The 8,961-nt window shown below is 37.6% G+C and overlaps 1 non-coding gene across 1 annotated transcript; it reads left to right on the forward strand.

Annotated features, from left to right (window-relative positions):
* The first annotated feature begins 7,367 nt into the window (after window positions 1-7,367).
* On the forward strand, window positions 7,368-7,475 carry LOC127747290 (small nucleolar RNA R71). The gene has a single exon (XR_008009090.1). It is a non-coding gene; the product is annotated as a small nucleolar RNA R71 (small nucleolar RNA).
* The last annotated feature ends 1,486 nt before the right edge of the window (window positions 7,476-8,961 follow it).

Raw genomic sequence — 8,961 nt, forward strand, 5'->3', positions numbered from 1 at the left:
GGCAACGGCGCCAAAAACTTGATGGTGTTTTTGCGGAAAATGAATTTTCCAACACACAAATCCAACCGGCAAGTATACCGGGTCACATCAAGTAATAATAACTCACAAGAGTGAGGTCGATCCCACAGGGATTGATGGATCAAGCAACTTTAGTGGGTGATTAGTTTAGTCAAGCTAACATTTAAGTGAATTGTGTGAAGTTGATCATCAGAAAGTAAAATTGCAATGAATTTAAAGTGCAGAAAGTAAAAATGGAGAGAAGCTTAAAGAGCAAGAAATGTAAATTAACGGAATCTTAAATGACAAGAAATGTAAATTGCAGGAAATGTAAAAGGGAGTGGGTGCAGGGAAATTAAAACTTCAACAAGAAAATGTAAAGTGCAATCAAGCAAAGAAGTAAAAGATGAAGTAAGTGCAGCAGATTCAAACAGAAATAAAAAATTGCTTGAAGAACAAACAGAAAGAAACTTAGCTCAATTGTAAAATATAAAAGAGAATTTGAGGATCCAAAAAGAGCAATGAACTCAGGAAGCAAATCTGGATCTCAATTCTTCTTTGCTTAATCAGAAAATATATTGCAGAAGAATAAAGTAAAAATGCCTTGAAGAATTTAGAACAGAAAAGCAATGCTTAAGTTGCAGCAAATTAAAAGTGATTGAAGATCTCAGGAGTGGAGGAGACTAGATAACAAGTCTAGATCTCAAATCCTTCCTTGATCCAACAAGAACAATTGCAAAAGAAATAAAGGAAAGCAAATTTCAGAATCGCAGAAGAAGAAGAAATGAACAGAAAGTAGAATTCAATTATGCAGAAAATTAAAGAAGAGATCTCAAGGTGAGATTGAAACAGAAGTTCTTCAATTCTTCACCCAAGATCCAAAACGAAAATGAAAACTAAGAGAGCTTTCTAATGGAGCTGCACTCCAATATTCTCTAATGAGGCTCCCCCTTTCCGAGCTCTTATTGATGCCTTTATATAGGCTTTACAAAATAAAAAATGAAAATGAAATTAAAACAAATTACAAAAATGAAAATCCTAATTTAATTGATCCATGTGCCTTTGAGTGATGATGTGGGCTTTGCTTGTGCTGGCCGTGCACCACAAAATGCTGCCCTGCCCTCGCGGAGGGCAGGGCAGTGTTTCCAAAAGTGAAGTTCCAAGTTCAAAACTTGGTGGATGCACACGCTACTTCTTTTCCTTGGTTTTCTTGGCACCAAAGTAAGGCCTAGTTTCTTGCTTCCTCATGGTGCCGTGTTCAATTCTCGTGGCAAGCAATTGGGGGAGCAATTTTTCATGATTTTCCATGAAGAGCACCATATTGCCCTGCTCCAAGAGGGCAGGGTAGAAAATTAAGCGCTACTTTGTTTTGGAGTGAGGCTCCAGCTTCGAGCCTTGGTGGAAGCACTTTGGTTTATTTTTGCTTATTTTTGGCCCTTAAAGATGCCTCTCGTTCCAGCCTCAATTGTACGCCAAATATGGATTGCTATATATCGTTGGAAAGCTCTGAATGTCAGCTTTCCAACGCAACTAGTAGCACATCAATTGGACATCTGTAGCTCATGTTATAGCCCTTTGAAGAAGGCATGGTCATGCTGTGAGCGCCCAGATTTTACCTTAGCGAAAATTCTTGCTTCCATCCTCACTTTGCATCACGATATTGCCCTGCCCTTGGCAAGGGCAGGGCAGTGTGCGTGCTGGTTGCTTTCTCCTTTGATTTGGTCATAGGCCACGCTTTTAAAAGCGTGGCCTAAGGCTCCAAAGTGTGCTCCAACTTCAAAGTGTGTCCCAAAGCTCTTTTTTTCTCCTTTTTTTGTGCTTCTTTGCTTCTTTTTCTTCTTATTTCCTACAAGATTTATAAAATTAAAAGATCAAGGAAATATACCAATTAAGTATAAAAGCATTCAATATTTAAGCACAATTCATCAATTTCTTGTATGAAAAAGCATTGAAAAATGGGTATATGATGACCTGTCATCATTGAACGCCAAGTTGTAACGTGTTTTTGGCGTTCAACTCTGGTTCATGACGTGTTTCTGGTGTTTGACTCCAGAATGCAGCGTAGAACTGGCGTTGGGCGCCAGTTTGTGTCGTCTAATCTTGAATAAAGTATGGACTATTATATATTGCTGGAAAGCTCTGAATGTCTATTATCCAACGCCGTTAAGTGAGCGCCATTTGGAGTTCTGTAGCTCCAGAAAATCTATTTCGAGTGCAGGGAGGTCAGAATCCAACAGCATTAGCAGTCCTTTGTCAGCCTTCTTATCAGAGTTTTGCTCAGGTCCCTCAATTTCAGCCAGAAAATACCTGAACTCACAAAAAAACACACAAACTCATAGTAAAATCCAGAAATGTGAATTGAGCATAAAAAATAATGAAAACATCCCTAAAAGTAGTTAGATTATACTAAAAATTACCTAAAAACAGTGCCAAAAAGCATATATATTATCCGCTCATCACAACACCAAACTTAAATTGTTGCTTGTCCCCAAGAAACTGAAAATCAAATAGGATAAAAAGAAGATAATATACTATGAATCCCAAAATATCAATAAATATTAGTTCTAATTAGATGAGCGGGACTTGTAGCTTTTTGCTTCTGAACAGTTTTGGCATCTCACTTTATCCATTGCATTTTAGAATGATTGGCATCTTTAGGAACTTAGAATTTCAGATAGTGTTATTGATTCTCCTAGTTAAGTTTGTTGATTCTTGAACACAGCTACTTTTATGAGTCTTGGTCGTGGCCCTAAGCACTTTGTTTTCCAGTATTACCACCGGATACATAAATGCCACAGACACATAATTGGGTGAACCTTTTCAGATTGTGACTTAGCTTTGCTAAAGTCCCCAGTTAGAGGTGTCCAGAGTTCTTAAGCACACTCTTTTTGATTTGGATCATGACTTTAACCACTCAGTCTCAAGCTTTTCACTTGGACCTGCATGCCAGAAGGACATGGTTAGGGACAGCTTGATTTAGCCGCTTAGGCCTGGATTTTATTTCCTTGGGCCCTCCTATCCATTGATGCTCAAAGCCTTGGATCCTGTTTTTTTACTCTTGCCTTTTGGTTTTAAGGGCTATTGGCTTTTTCTGTTTGCTTTTCTTTTTCTTTTATATATATATATATATATATATATTTATATTTTCGCAAGCTTTTGCTTTTTCACTGCTTTTTCTTGCTTCAAGAATCAATTTGATGATTTTTCAGATTATCAATAACATTTATCTTTGTTCATCATTCTTTCAAGAGCTAACAATTTTAACATTCATAAACAACAAGATAAAAAATATGCATTGTTCAAGCATTCATTCAGAAAACAAAAAGTATTGTCACCACATCAATATAATTAAACTAATTTCAAGGACAATTTTGAAACTCATGTACTTCTTGTTCTTTTGTATTAGAAACATTTTTCATTTAAGAAAGGTGAAGGATTCATGGAATTATTCATAGCCTTAAGACATAGTTACTACATACTAATGATCATGAACTAAAGACACAAGACATAAACAAACATATAGCATAAAAACCGAAAAAAAATAATAGGGAAATAAGAACAAGGAATGAGTCCACCTTAAGGATGGTGGCGCTTTCTTCTTGAAGAACCAATGATGTTCTTGAGCTCTTCTATGTCTCTTCCTTGCCTTTGTTGCTCCTCCCACATTGCTCTTTGATCTTCTCTAATTTCATGGAGAATAATGGAGTGCTCTTGATGTTCCACCCTTAATTGATCCATATTGTAACTCAAGTCTTCTAGGGAAGTGTTGAGTTGTTCCCAATAATTGTTGGGAGGAAAATGCATCCCTTGAGGCATCTCCGGGATTTCTTGGTGATGAGCTTCCTCATGCATCTCTTGGGATCCATGAGTGGGCTCTCTTATTTGCTCCATCTTCTTCTTAGTGATGGGCTTATCCTCCTTAATGGGGATGTCTCCTTCTAAGATAACTCCAGCAGAGTAACATAGATGGCAAATAAGATGAGGAAAACCTAGCCTTGCCATGGTGGAGGACTTTTTGGCTATTTTGAAGAATTCAAGGGAGATGACTTCATGAACTTCTACTTCCTCTCTATTCATGATGCTATGAATCATGATGGCCCGATCCACAGTAATTTCAAATCGGTTGCTAGTGGGGATGATGGAGCGTTGGATGAACTCCAACCATCCTCTAGCTACAGGCTTGAGGTCCAGTCTTTTTTATTGAACCGGCTTGCCTTTGGAGTCTCTTTTCCATTGAGCTCCTTCCACACATATGTCCATAAGGACTTGGTCCAACCTTTGATCAAAGTTAACCCTTCTAGTGTAGGAGCATGCATCTCCTTGCATCATGGGCAAGTTGAATGCTAACCTTACATTTTTTGGACTAAAATCTAAGTATTTTCCTCGAACCATGGTAAGATAATTCTTTGGATTCGGGTTCACACTTTGAACATGGTTCCTAGTGATCCATGCATTGGCATAGAACTCTTGAACCATTAAGATTCCGACTTGTTGAATGGGGTTGGTCAGAACTTCCCAACCTCTTCTTTGGATCTCATGTCGGATCTCCGGATACTGATTTTTCTTTAGTTTGAAAGGGACCTTGGGGATCACCTTCATCTTGGCCACAACATCATAGAAGTGGTCTTGATGGGCTTTGGAGATGAATCTCTCCATCTCCCATGACTCGGAGGTAGAAGCTTTTGTCTTCCCTTTCCCTTTAAAAGAGGTTTCTCCGGCCTTAGGTGCCATCAATGGTTATGGAAAAACAAAAAGCTATGCTTTTACCACACCAAACTTGGAATATTTCTCGCCCTCAAGCAAGAGATTAAAGAAGAAGAAGAAGAAGAAAATATGGAGGAAAGGGAGAAGTGTTTGGTTTCGGCCAAGGGGAAGAAGAGAGGGCTGTGGTGTGTGAAAATGAAGAAGGTTAAAGGGATTTTTATAGCGAAGGGAGAGGGAGTAGGTTCGGCTATTTAGGGTGGGCTTGGGTGGGAAAAATATTTTGAATTTTGAAGGTAGGTGGGGTTTATGGGGAAGAGTGGATGGATGTGAGTGGTGAAGAGGTGATAGGGAAGAGAGATTGAGGTGATTGGTGAAGGGTTTTTTGGGGAAGAGTGTTATTGGATTGTGTGAGGAGGAGAGAAGGTGAGTTGAGGTAGGTGGGGATCCTGTGGGGTCCACATATCCTGAGATGATCCTGTGGGGTCCATAGATCCTGAGGTGTCAAGAATTTACATCACTGTATCAATGAGGCTTGTAAAACGTCCTCGGCATGCAATCCTGGCATTCAACGCCAGATTGATGCTTATTTCTGGTATTGAATGCCAGCTTCATGCTTGTTTTGGGCATTCAACACCCATTTGCAGCATGTTTCTGGCGTTGAACGCCAGTTCCATGCTTGTTTCTGGCGTTCAGCGCCAACTCTCCTCAGGGTGTATTCCTGGCATCTGAACGCCAGGATGCTGCTTGTTTCTGGCATTCAACGCTAGATCCATGCTCTGTTCTGGCGTTAAACGCCAGCCAGATGTTCCTTACTGGCGTTTAAATGCAAGTAAGTCCTTCCTCCAGGGTGTGCTTTTTCTTCTGCTATTTTTTATTCTGTTTTTAATTTTAGTATTTATTTTGTGACTCCAAATGATTATGAACCTAATAAAACATAAAAGAACAATAAAAGAAAAATAAAATTAGATAAATAAAAATTGGGTTGCCTCCCAATAAGCGCTTCTTTAATGTCAATAGCTTGACAGTGGGCTCTCATGGAGCCTCACAGGTGATCAGGTCAATATAGTAAACTCCCAACACCAAACTTAGAGTTTGGATGTGGGGATTCAACACCAAACTTAAAGTTTGGTTGTGGGCTCCTAACACCAAACTTAGAGTTTGATTGTGGGGGCTCCTCTCTATTGTTACAGAAGAACACCCTTGGGTTTTAAACACAAGGTAGTCCCCATTCAATTGAAGGATTAATTCTCCTTTGTTAACATCTATCACAGCTCCTGATGTGGCTAGGAAAGGTCTTCCAAGGATGATGCATTCATCCTCCTCCTTCCTAGTGTCTAAGATTATGAAATTAGCAGGGATGTAAAGGCCTTCAACCTTTACCAACACGTCCTCTACCAATCCATAAGCTTGTCTTACTGACTTGTCTTCCATTTGCAATGAGAATATGGCAGGCTGTACCTCAATGATCCCCTGCTTCTCCATTACAGAGAGTGGCATAAGATTTATGCCTGACCCTAGGTCACACAGAGCCTTCTCAAAGGTCATGGTGCCTATGGTACAGGGTATTAAGAATTTGCTAGGATCTTGTTTCTTTTGAGGTAACGTTTGCTGAACCTATGTATCTAGTTCATTAATGAGCAAGGGAGGTTCACCTTCCCAAGTCTCATTACCAAACAATTTGGCATTCAGCTTTATGATGGCTCCTAGATATTGAGCAACTTGCTCTCCAGTTACATCTTCATCCTATTCAGAGGAAGAATAGTCTTCAGAGCTCATGAATGGTAGAATGAGATTTAATGGGATCTCTATGGTTTCTATATAACCTTCAGATTCTTTTGGGCCCTCAATAAGGAACTCCTTCTTGCTTGAGAGACGTCCCATGAGGTTTTCTTCATTGGGATTCACGTCCTCTCCTTCCTCTCTAGGTTTGGCCATGTTGATTATGTCAATGGCCTTGCACTCTCTTTTTGGATTCTCTTTACTGTTGCTTGGGAGAGTATTAGGTGGAGTTTCAGTGATTTTCTTACTCAGCTGGCCCACTTGTGCCTCTAGATTTCTAATGGAGGACCTTGTTTCACTCATTAAACTTAAAGTGGCCTTAGACAAATTAGAGACTAAGTTTGCTAAGTTAGAGGTGCTCTGCTCAGTATTCTCTGTCTGTTGCTGAGAAGATGATGGATAAGGCTTGCTATTGCTGAGCCTATTTCTTCCACCATTATTAAAGCCTTGTTGAGGCTTTTGTTGATCTTTCCATGAGAAATTTGGATGATTTCTCTATGATGAATTATAGGTGTTTCCATAAGGTTCACCCATATAATTTACCTCTGCTATTGTAGGGTTCTTAAGATCATAAGCTTCTTTTTCAGAAGATGCCTCTTTAGTACTGTTGGATGCATTTTGCCATCCATTTAAACCTTGAGAAATCATGTTGACTTGCTGAGTCAACATTTTGTTCTGAGCCAATATGGCATTCAGAGCATCAATTTCAAGAACTCCCTTCCTCTGAGGTGTCCCATGAACTGGTTATTTGCAACCATGTCAATAAGTTCTTGAGCTTCTGCAGGCGTTTTCTTTAGGTGAATGGATCCACCTGCAGAATGGTCCAGTGACATCTTAGAGAACTCAGACAGACTATAATAGAATATATCCAAAATGGTCCACTCTGAAAGCATGTCAGAAGGACATCTTTTGGTCATCTGATTGTATCTTTCCCAAGCTTCATAGAGGGATTCACCATCTTTTTGTTTGAAGGTCTGAACATCCACTCTAAGCTTGCTCAGCTTTTGAGGAGGAAAGAACTTAGCCAAAAAGGCCGCGACCAGCTTATCCCAAGAATCCAGGCTATCTTTAGGTTGTGAGTCCAACCATGTTCTAGCTTTGTCTCTTACAACAAAAGCGAAAAGCATGAGCCTGTAGACTTCAGGATCTACTCCATTAGTCTTAAAAGTCTCACAGATCTGCAAGAACTCAGTTAAAAACTGGTAGGGATCTTCTGATGGAAGTCCATGGAACTTGCAGTTCTGTTGCAGTAGAGCAACTAGTTGAGGTTTCAACTCAAAATTGTTTGCTCCAATGGTAGGGGTTGAGATGCTTCTTCCATTAAACTTGAAAGTAGGTGTAGTGTAATCACCAAGCATTCACCTTGCATTATTATTTTCAGCTTTCATCTCCTCTTCCTTTTCGAAAATTTCTGTAAGGTTGTCTCTGGACTGTTATAATTTAGCTTCTCTTAGTTTCCTCTTCAGAGTCCTTTTAGGTTCAGGATCTGTTTCAACAAGAATATTCTTATCATTGCTCCTGCTCATATGAAAAAGAAGAGAACATAAAATAATAATAGGGATTATCTTTACCACAGTAGAGAGATTCCTTTATGTTAGTAGAAGAAAGGAATAAGTGTGAAGAAGAATGAAGAATCCGAACACAAGGGTTAGTAATTTTCAAAAATTAAGAGAGGAAAAATAATTAAAATTAAAATTTAAAACAATTAATTAATTAAAAAGAATTTTGAAAAAGAGGGAGGTAACTTTCAAAAATTAGAGAGAGAAAAGTAGTTAGGTGGTTTTGAAAAAAAAAAGATAAGATATAGTTAAAACAGACAAAAAGTCAACTAGTTAGTTGAAAAATATTTGAAATTTAATTTAAAAAGATAAGAAGTTGGAAGATATTTTGAAACCAAATTTTTGAAAAAGATAAAATTTTGAAAAAGATATGATAGAAAAGATATTTTGAAAAAGAATTTTATTTTTCAAAATTAAAATTGATTACTTGACTAACAAGAAACTAAAAGATATGATTCTAGAATTTAAAGATTGAACCATTCTTAACAAGAAAGTAACAAACTTCAAATTTTTAATTAATCACATTAATTGTTAGTAAAGTTTTCGAAATTTTGAAATAAAGATAAGAAAAAGATTTTGAAAAAATATTTTTAAATATTTTCGAAAATTAATAAGAAAATGAAAAAGATTTGATTTTCGAAAAAGATTTTGAAAAGATAAGATTTTTAAAATTGAAAATTTGACTTGACTTATAAGAAATAGCTAAGTTTTTAAAAATTTTTGACTAATTCAACTCAAATTTTTGAAATTTTGAGAGAAATAAGGAAAAGATATATTTTTTTTGAATTTTTAATGATGAGAGATAAAAACATGAAAATGACTCACAAAATGAAAATTATGAATCAAAACACATGATGCATGCAAGAACACTATGAATGTCAAGATGAATACCAAGAACACTTTGAAGATCATGATGAACATC

This window comes from Arachis duranensis, chromosome 4 (assembly GCF_000817695.3).
Source record: "Arachis duranensis cultivar V14167 chromosome 4, aradu.V14167.gnm2.J7QH, whole genome shotgun sequence".
Lineage (NCBI taxonomy): Eukaryota > Viridiplantae > Streptophyta > Magnoliopsida > Fabales > Fabaceae > Arachis > Arachis duranensis.